Raw genomic sequence first — 11,139 nt, forward strand, 5'->3', positions numbered from 1 at the left:
ACTGGATCCAAAACGACACATATAGTTCCCATTAAATGCATGTTGTTAAACAAATTCAAATAAATATCAAATCACTTAAAGATTTTAGGTATATATATCTACAACAAATGTGCATTAAGTTTTTGAGATCTTAAATGAAAGACGACAGTTTTTTTAATGCCACAAAGCATCCATTCAGATCATGATTCATGAGTTAGCGGTAGCATCTCTTCCGCGAACAAATGCAACGCTTCAATTGCCATCTTCATCAATTATGTACTGACTTTCCAAATAATGTTAAACCAAAATAATTTTAAGACCATTAGATAATAAAAACTGACTTGCAAATTTATTTTACTTGACACTTGCATATTAAAAAAAGATTAATTTTAGGACTTGTTATTTTATTTGATCGTAACGTTCTAGCGGCAACAAGAGCAAGGTCGCTTGCAATAGTTATTATCCTACTTTATATTTTGGTTGGACACTTAAGTCATCTCGTTTATCTAGTATGTAATCCTAATTGCTAGTATTATTATAGTATCTTTGGATGACTTCTGCCAAACCCAAAATGTTTGTTTATGTTTTATGCTAATACAAACTTTGCCATGTGTAAACTCGTGACACACTAATGATTGTTAGGTAAAACTTACGGCTCTGCATATATTTTGACTTCGGCGGAAGGAGAAGAAGAAAGACTATTTATGTGCGTATTTTCATAATTTAAATTCTATTTCCTATTTGTACACTTTGTGTAACCGTTATACAATTTATAGTTAAGCATCAATAGTTAAGTTTACAAGAAGATACCAAATGAATTCCAAATGACCTACCTTAACAGAGACTAAAAAATAGAAAAATGAGATAGAAGATGAATACTAAAGGAACCAAGTATATTTTGTAAAAATGTTTCTGCTGTAAAAGGTTCAATATATAGATTGTGAAAAGGTACATCGAGGGCTACTCTAGAAGGTATGTGTTGTTTGAGATGAAAACTTTTTAGAGGGAGTTACGATAAGACATTTAAACCAAAATAATTTTAGGACCATTAGATAATAAAAAAGACAATTATGACCGTCGGATTGAACTCTTCAATTTTTTCAAAAAGTATATTAAAATTATGAAAAGATATGTTTGTAAAGGGATGTGTTGTTTAAATAGAAAACGAAAATGAATGTTTGTTAAGGGAGGTGTTGCTTAAATAGATAATTGTTCAAGGGAGAGTTGTCAAATATAATTTTTTTGATGACATCAGCAAAAGTGTTTTATGTCCTTTAGATCATAAAAAGAAGAAAATTCTGACCATTGGATTAGATTTTGTTTTTCCTATAAAAAAAATGATGTCGCCAAGTACAGAATTTGGGTTTGCTATTATATATAGATTTTATATTCTTATGAAAATATATTCATGCAAAAGAACAATATCATATTACTAGTAATTAGATAATAACTTACGCCAATGATGCAAATGGAAATAGAAATCACACAGCTTTTAGATGCAAATGGAATATGTTGTTGCGGATGAAAGGATTGGTAGCCATTGCTACTAGTTATTTTAGGCAAATCTTTGAGTTATCTAACCCAAAAGATATAGAGGAAGTGCTATATGAGGTATCCACAACGATTACTGAGTCAATTAATGAAGATCTTACAGTTTCGGTCTCTAAATGGGAGGTCAAATTAGCACCCTTTGTTATGCATCCAGAAAAAGCTCCATGGTCAGATGGGATGACATCGCTCTTTTATCAGAAATTATGGGATATTTTAAAGAAGGATTTAACTCATATTGTTAATCAATTCCTCTTTCAAGGGTCGATGGCGAGTGGACTAAATGATACAAATATCTGCCTCATCCTGAAGATAACTAAGCCGAATGATATGTCTAAGTTTCACCCCATTAGCTTGTGTAATGTTAGTTATAAGCTAATCTCTAAGGTCTTATTCCAGAGATTAAAGAAAGTTCTACCATACAGAGTTTCAGAAACCCAGTCAACCTATGTTGTTGGAAGACAGATTTTAGACAATATAATGATTGCCCAAGAAATGTTTCATGCCCTGAGAGCTAAAACAAGTGGACGCAATAAAAGGATGGCCATTAAGACAGGTATGAGTAAAGCGTATGATAGGATGGAGTGGTCGTTCATCGAAGCAGTTATGCGGAAGATGAGATTCTCGGAAACTTGGATTGCCTGGATAATGTGTTGTAGCACTTCAGTTAAGTACAAGGTGCTTATGAATTGTCAATCAAGAAGAAATATTGTTTCGGAGAGAGGTCTACGTCAAGGAGATCTTTTTTCTTCTTTTATTTTTATTCTATGCAGGGAAGCACTCGTTAGCCTTCTTAATCATGCAAAGAACCAAAGGAAAATAAAGGGATGCGCGTTACACGCGCATGTCCCTCGGTATCCCACGTTCTCTTTGCTGATGATAGACCTTTCTTTTATAAGGCGGAGCCCCGTGAATGTGAAGAAGTAATGAAAGTAGTCAAGAAATATGAACAAGCATCAGGCTAATGTATCAACTTTTAGAAATCCTCTCTACTCTTTGGTAAGAGGATCTGCGCAAATGTTAGGCAACATAGTAAAGATATACTTGGAATCCAGAATGCAGGAGGAATAAGGACATACTTAGGAATTCCAGAAGATATTAGCGGATCCAAATGCAAACTCTTTTCATTTCTCATGGACAAATTAATGAATAAAGTGAATGGATGGACGGGTAGATGGCTTTCAAATGGAGGAATGGAAGTTTTGATTAAATCTATCTTGCTAGCTCTTCCGACATATGTTATGTCTAGCGTCTTGCTCTCGCTGGAGATATGTGAAAATCTCGCAATTGCCATTGCACAATTCTAGTGGAGTTCACATCCACCAAAGAGAGGGATTCACTGGGAAAAATGGGAAACCTATGTTTACCAAGAGAGGAGGGCGGGATTGGTTTGCGTATGAGTTCAACCTGGCTTTACTAGCAGAACAACTATGGAGACTAGTTCAATACCCTGATTCGTTAGTGGCTCGAGTTTTGAGGAGAAGATACTACATAATGAGTTCGCCTTTACGAACAGTCTCTATAAGCAGTTCATCCTATGTGTGGACCAGTATTTCATCGGCACGATATCTACTGCTATTGGGGATCAGACATAAGATATACTCTGGATATGAGGTCAAGGTGTGGACGACGCTTGGATCCCTACCACACCAGCTAGGCCAGCTCGTCCTTCTGCCCCAGTATTGCACCCGAGCATGAGAGTTAGTGACCTTATTAATCAAGGATCAAAGGAATGGGATGTTGGATTACTGGGGGATTATGTTGCCCCTGCTGATATACCTCTCATAAGAAGTTTGGCCATAAGCTCAACTCATCACCGTGATACATTCTGTTGGAACTACAAAAGGAATGACCAGTACACAGTTAAATATAGATACTGGGTAGCTCAGAACTTATTGAGGACTGAGGATGAGATGGAGGTATTGGAGCCTAGTATAACCAAACTCCAAGCCTTTGCTTGGAAAGAAAAAGCACCTCAGAAGATATGTCATCTTTGTGGCAACTGATAACATGACATGTGGCTGTAACAAGGAACCTGAACCGTCGTAATATGAGATGCGATAATTATTGCCCGAGATGTGGAGAACCAGAAGAAACTATTACTCATGCCATATTTGAATGCCCACCAGCTCTGCAAGTATGGTCCCTATCAGAAACACAATCTAGCCCCAACATTTTTTGTTACCAGGGATTTATGCAAATATGGATTACCTCTGCTGGAGAAAGAATAGTATTATTGAACCGGAACTAGACATGGATCCTTATCCCTGAATTATCTGGTATATCTGGAAGGCTCAAAATGATAAACTCTTTAGGGGAATTGACAAAGAATCTTTGGAGCTAGTCCGATAATGCAGAAAGTGAATGTCAAGCCTGGTTTAATGCAAATGAGATGGTCACTCCTTCTCCACAAGAGCATAGTAGCGAGCAACTTCAGGTCATAAGCGTGGATAATATTTACATGGTGAATGGTTCATGGATTTACACAGCACAGTTCAGTGGTTGTGGTTGAGTTTGGAAGGATATTTTTGGAAAGATTCAACTCATGGGAATGAGAAACTTAAGGAGACGAGAGACTGCTTTACATTCAGAAGTAGACGAACTGTGATAGGCAATGAAGAGCACGATACAACATTCGTCATGTCAGCGCCTTGGAACAAATTGCAAGGATCTGATTGAGATGTTAAAGGAGACTCAAGCTTCGCCAAGCTTTGCAATATAATTGGAGGCTATAAAGATGCTGCAGATATGTTTTCCATACTTCATGATATCTCATATCCCATGGCACAAAATGGAATTTCAGATACCTTACCTAAGACTGCGAGGCTTTGTTAGACAGGTTATTCTATTCTTGTTTGGTTACCCAAACCACCTCAAGTTTGAGTAATATAGCCGTTTGTTGTAAAAAGAAAACATAAGCTAATGATAATAGGATGGAGCATACAGATTTGAGTTTTAGATCGATCACAAATTTTTTGGAAACAAAATTATGGACATTTTCTTTTTACAATTTGTAGATTTGTCATCATACATTTTAATAGATTACAACCCTTTAATTTTGGAAAATTAATAGTTTAATTCAAATATTTTTTTCATCAGTTCCAGTTTCATTTCTATGATTTTATATCTATATAATCTATAAACTATTTTTGGTTTAGCTATAGAATTTGTTTTAGTAGTAAATTCTTACAAAATATTGATACGCGTTATAGGACCATTCATACTCGATTAAATTAACATTCTTAAACCAAAATTTCTGAAAAATGATGGAGCCTGTTGAAATTTACAGAAAATAAAGAATAGGTATATACAAAGGTTAAATTCGATTGGTAGGTTATTTCTTAACAACAAAATAACTTAAAACATTAATAATTTAGAAATTTTTTATTTTGATAGTATTTAGTTTGAATAATAAGTATATTTTTTTTTCTAAATTTTCTAAATATGTTAGAGAAAACTCATATTAACGGTCACATTTTATTTAACGTTAAAGTGCATTAATTAATTTGTAATGTTCACTTGAAAATATGTTTATTTTGTGTTTGAGTATTTAATCACTTATAAATACGAGACAAAATTTCATTCTAAAATACCAGATACAAACATTTTAATATATTATATTAATAACATTTGCCACTTATTTTAAAAGCATTGGCACAATGGCTCACACTTCCTCCCGAACTACTATCGTATTCATTATTGTTGCTTTGGTTTGTGCGTTTGTTCCTGCATTCTCTGTTGTAGAAGCTGAAGCAAAATCACTATGGGGTACATGTCTTCTTAAAATCAGTCCAAAATGTGCGTTGGATATAATTGGTGTTGTCTTTGAAAATTTAACCATCACTGATGCATGCTGTCATGATCTTGTTCAAGAAGGAAAAATGTGTCACAATACTCTTATCAAATATATTGCTGAGAAGCCACACTTAGTTGCCCACGAAACAGAGTATTTGACGAAAAGTGATGCTTTGTGGAATCATTGTGTCTCAATTTCGCAAACTGCTTAATAATATGTTATGCATGTATTGTTCTGATTAACAAAAATTGCATTCAACTATCGTTAAATTTTCTTTGATCAAAAATCGTGGATCAAACAACATGCAATATAAAACGATCATCAAGTTAATCTCATTCTAAATGAATCAATACAAATATTAACACAAGTGAAAAACAATGCGCTATCTATACAATATTGTTAACCTAATAACAAAACATATATGAATAATTTCAAAAAATATTGCTTAATTAGTTTGATTTAACGTATCATTAATTTTAAAATTTAATTTTAATTTTCATCTAAGATGTCAATCATTATTTTTACATACACTGAAAATTATCTTGATAATTAAAACAAGAAGCTAAAAAAACATCTAATGTTTCACCTTGAAATCTTAGAGTTTAATAGTACATGCTAAAATAATGACTTGGAAACAAAAATATTTTTGAATACTCATGTTGTCGACGATTTTGTAAATACGATCATTTATAAAAAAATAATGAGACTGGATGTAATCACGCAAAATAACAATATCCTATGACTAGTAAGTAGATAATAACTTATGCCAATAATATTAGGATGGAGCGTATGGATTTGAGTTTTAGATCGATCACAAAAGTTTTTGGAAAAAAATTGTGCACATTTTTTAATTTCATTTTTTACAATTTGTAGATTTGGCTTCAAAATTTTTAATAGATTACAACCCTTTAATTTTGGCAAAATAGTTTAATTCAAATATTCTTTTCGTCAGTTCCAGTTTCTTTTCTATGAAATTATATCTATATAATCTATAAACTATTTTTGGTTTAGCTATAGAATTTGTTTTAGTAGTAGATTCTTACAAAAAAGGATACGCGTTATAGAAGAATTCATACTTGATTAAATGCTCATTCTTAAACCAAAATTTCTGTAAAATGATAGAGCCTGTTAACATTTACAGAAAATAAAGAATAGGTATAAACAATGGTTTAATTCGATGGATAGGTTATTTCTTAACAACAAAATAATATTTAGAAATATGTTATTTTGATAATATTTAGTTTAAATAATAAGTATATTTGTTTCTCGCAAATTTTCTAAATATGTTAGAGAAAACTCATATTAACGGTCACATTTTAGTTAACGTTAAATTGCATTAATTAATATGTTATGTTCACTTGAAAATACGTTTAGTTTGTCTTTGATTGTTTAATCTCTTATAAATATGAGACAAAATTTCATTCTAAAATAACAGATACAAACATTTTAATATGTTATATTAATAACATTTGTCACTTATTTTGAAAGCATTGGCACAATGGCTCACACATCCTCCCAAACTACTATCTTATTCATTGTTGTTGTTTTGGTTTGTGTGTTTGTTCCTGGATTCACTGTTGAAGAAGCTGAAGCAAAATCATTCTGGGATACATGTCTTCTTAAAATAAGTCCAAAATGTGTATTGGATATAATTGGTGTTGTCTTTGAAAATTTAACAATCACTGATGCATGCTGTCATGATCTTGTTCAAGAAGGAAAAATGTGTCACGATAATCGTATCAAATATATTGCTGAGAAGCCGCATTTGGTTGCCCACGAAACAGAGTATTTGAAGAAAAGTGATGATTTGTGGACTCATTGTATTTCAATTTCGCAAACTGCTTAAAATAGGTTATGCTTGTATTGTTCTGATTAACAAAAAATTTATTCAACTATCGTTAAATTTTCTTTGATCAAAAATTGTGGATCAAACAATATGCAATATAAACAAACCATCCAGTGAATCTCATTCTAAATGTATCAATACAAATATTAACTCAACTGAAAAACAATGGCTATCCATACAAGATTATTAAACTAATAACAAGTCATATATGAATAACTTCAAACAATATTGCTTAATTAGTTTGATTTAACTTATCTTTAATTTTAAAATTTAATTTTCATCTAAGATGTCAATCATTATTTTTACATACTGTGAAAATTATCTTGATAATTTAAAACAAGAAGTTAAGAAAATATCTAATGTTTTACCTTTGAAACCTTAGAGTTTAATAGTACATGTTAAAATAATGACTTGGAAAAAAAATATTTTTTTGAATACTCATGTTGTCGACGATTTTGTAAATACGATCATTTATAAAGAAAACAATGAGACTGGATGTAATAATGCTAAAGAACAATATCCTATGACTAGTAATAGATAACAAATTATGCCAATGATATTAGGATGGAGCGTACGGATTTGAGTTTTAGATCGATCACAAAAGTTTTGGAAACAAAATGTGCACATTTTTTATTTCATTTTTAACAATTTTTAGATTTGGCTTCAAATTTTTTAACAGATTACAACCCTTTAATTTTGGAAAATTAATAGTTTATTCAAATATTTTTTTTTGTTAGTTCCAGTTTCATTTCTATTTTCTATGAAATTATATCTATATAATCTATAAACTAGATATGGTTTAGCTATAGAATTTTTTTTAGTAGTAAATTCTTACAAAATAAGGATACGCGTTATAGGACAATTCATACTCGATTAAATTAACATTCTTAAACCAAAATTTCTGTAAAATGATGGAGCCTTTTAACATTTACAGAAAATAAAGAATAGGTATAAACAAGGGTTAAATTCGATTGGTAGGTTATTTCTTAACAACAAAATAACTTAAAACATTAATAATTTAGAAATTTGTTATTTTGATAGTATTTATTTTAAATAATAAGTATATTTGTTTCTCTAAATTTTCTAAATATGTTAGAGAAAACTCATATTAACGGTCATTTTATTTAACGTTAAATTACATTAATTAATTTGTTATGTTCACTTGAAAATACGTTTAGTTAGTGTTTGAGTGTTTAATCTTTTATAAATATGAGACAAAATTTCATTCTAAAATACCAGATACACAAATTTTAATATAATATATTAATAACATTTGCCACTTATTTTGAAAGCATTGGCAAAATGGTTCACACTTCCTCCCGAACTACTATCGTATTCATTGTTGTTGCTTTGGTTTGTACCTTCGTTCATGCATTCTCTGTTGAAGAAGCTGAAGCAAAATCACTATGGGATACATAAATGTCTTCTTAAAATAAGTCCAAAATGTGTGTTGGATATAATTGGTGTTGTCTTTGAAAATATAACCATCACTGATGCATGCTGTCATGATCTTGTTCAAGAAGCAAAAATGTGTCACAGCACTCTTATCAAATATATTGCTGAGAAGCCACACTTAGTTGCCCACGAAACAAAGTATTTGAAGAAAAGTGATGATCTGTGGACTCATTGTGTCTCAATTTTGCAAACTGCTTAAAAATATGTTATGCTTGTATTGTTCTGATTAACAAAAAATATATTCAATTATCGTTAAATTTTCTTTGATAAAAAATCGTGGATCAAACAGTATGCAATATAAGCCGGCCATCAAGTGAATCTCATTCTAAATGAATCAATACAAATATTGACTCAATTGAAAAACAATGCGCTATCCATACAAGATTGTTAAACTAATAAAAAGACATATATGAATAATTTCAAACAATATTGCTTAATTTGTTTGATTTAACGTATCTTTAATTTTAAAATTTAATTTTCATCTATGATGTCAATCATTATTTTTATATACTGTTGCAGGCTGGAAATCAGGGATGGCAAGATGGTTGATGGAAGCTTGATGGATCGACCAAAAATATGATCAGATGGGCGATATGATGGAATGCAAGTTATGATCCTGAAAACAAAAGCCAAAAAAAAAAGAGATGTGATTTCTAATATGATAAAACAAGATAAATAAAGATATATAAGATGAAATTAGGCTGCTGGTCGTGTGACACTCTCAGCCTAATCAGTTGATGATTGAAGTGGATTGAGATGGTGCTTTGCTTACTGGATGTGTATCACTCTCAAGCTTGGCAAACGAATTGGAATGGAAGGATGGTGGATTGAGGACGCCACAAGACTCTATGGAAAGGAGCCTTGATAAGTCAAGGTGCTTTGGAGCTGTTTCACACAAACTCAAAAGACTTAGAATAATAGTTTTAAGAAAACTAGAAAACTGATTATTTCATATAACTTTCAAAAATGGGGTACTTTACAATGGACAAACGACCTGAGCTCTATAGGCTCGACTAAGGGGATTCTAGACAAGACCAATCGGTCATAATCAATAAAAGGAAAGCTAATAAACTTGAAAATAAAGTTTGGTCTTCAATAGAAATGATCTTGGAGTAATATGGCCGTTGGAATGAGATTTGCTTGGCCATAAATGGGGAACTTGATTCTTCTTGGACCTGGACGGTGTGAGAGAATATGAAAGCTTCCTGGGAATCTTCTTGATGGCTTGATATGTGCTGAAGTCATGCACAACTTGTTTAGGAAGTAGCTGTTGGAGATTTATTGCCAAGGACTCAAAATATGGCAAGTTGAAGCAAGAGTAGATCCGCCTGATCCACTGGGTGCTGGTGTATTGTAGGAAGTCTTGGACGTCTTCTGGTTGGCTTAGAGCGTCTCCTGGTTTCAAAAAATAGGTTTGGGTCGGACCAAATCGAATTGGTTGAGAGCTTTCCATAAACAGTGTCGGTTTGGCCAGTTTTGGGAAATTGAGCAAACCAAGTAGAACTTCTGGTTGGATTGGATTTCGGCCTTGGTTCTTCTTGATCTGGACTCCTAAAAGGCCCTCCTTAACATAACAAATGGCCTCAGTCGAAGCCTCTTCATGGTTGGACTTGTATGGACCGAAATGTGGCTGTTCTGCTCCAATGGATGCTGAGAAGATGGCTTGACTTGTAAAATCCATAACTTTCTTTTCCGTGAAGATATTGTTGAAATTCCAAACCACAATGACTCCATATTGAGTTAGATCGCTTTTAAAATTGGATTCATTGAAAAATTCCTTCCGGTTGTTGAGATATTCGCTTTGGACTGAACCTCTGTCGCTGTAATCTCCAAGGTGGCCGGTTTGGACAGCTTGGTTGATCTCTGGTTCAGCCACTGATTTGATGGCCGCATCATACCCTCCCCCTTGAAAAAGTTTCAACCTTGAAACTGGATAGCCTGCACCAAGATAGAGCAAGTCAGCTTTCATTCCCTTTTGAGATTCTAAATCCTTACCTTGATGTTGTTTCGGTTTGGGGATGTATTGTGCATCGGGTGGCTCTTCTTTGAATTGATGGGAAATGATCACGCCTCCTGTTGGATCTTCTTTAATGAACTCATGCTCGATAGGACCTGTATTAAATCCCTTTGACAAAAACAAGTGCACTATACCAGAATTGGAAAATTTACAAACCGCATGAGTATTGTCAATACTAGATGAGTCCGGTTTTAGTTCAATTGAATGAGCAGTTGCTACTCCCCTATTTGGACATATTATAGCATAATGACCTATTTTATGACATCTATAGCACATGAGTTTCACTTGTTTTGAATGCTTAGAGAACTTACTTGATTTCCTTTTGCCATGGAACTCAAGCAATGACTTTGTACTAAGCTTTTGATCTATGACTTGTGGAATGGGCTCCTCTTCCTTAGGTGAAAGCTCATTAGCACGAACTGTGTCAATACCTTTGGACAAAGACAAGTGTATGACACTAGAATTGGGGACTAGAAAATCAGTTTGAAATGATCCATC

Source organism: Brassica napus, chromosome C9 (assembly GCF_020379485.1).
Source record: "Brassica napus cultivar Da-Ae chromosome C9, Da-Ae, whole genome shotgun sequence".
Classification (NCBI taxonomy): Eukaryota; Viridiplantae; Streptophyta; class Magnoliopsida; order Brassicales; family Brassicaceae; genus Brassica; species Brassica napus.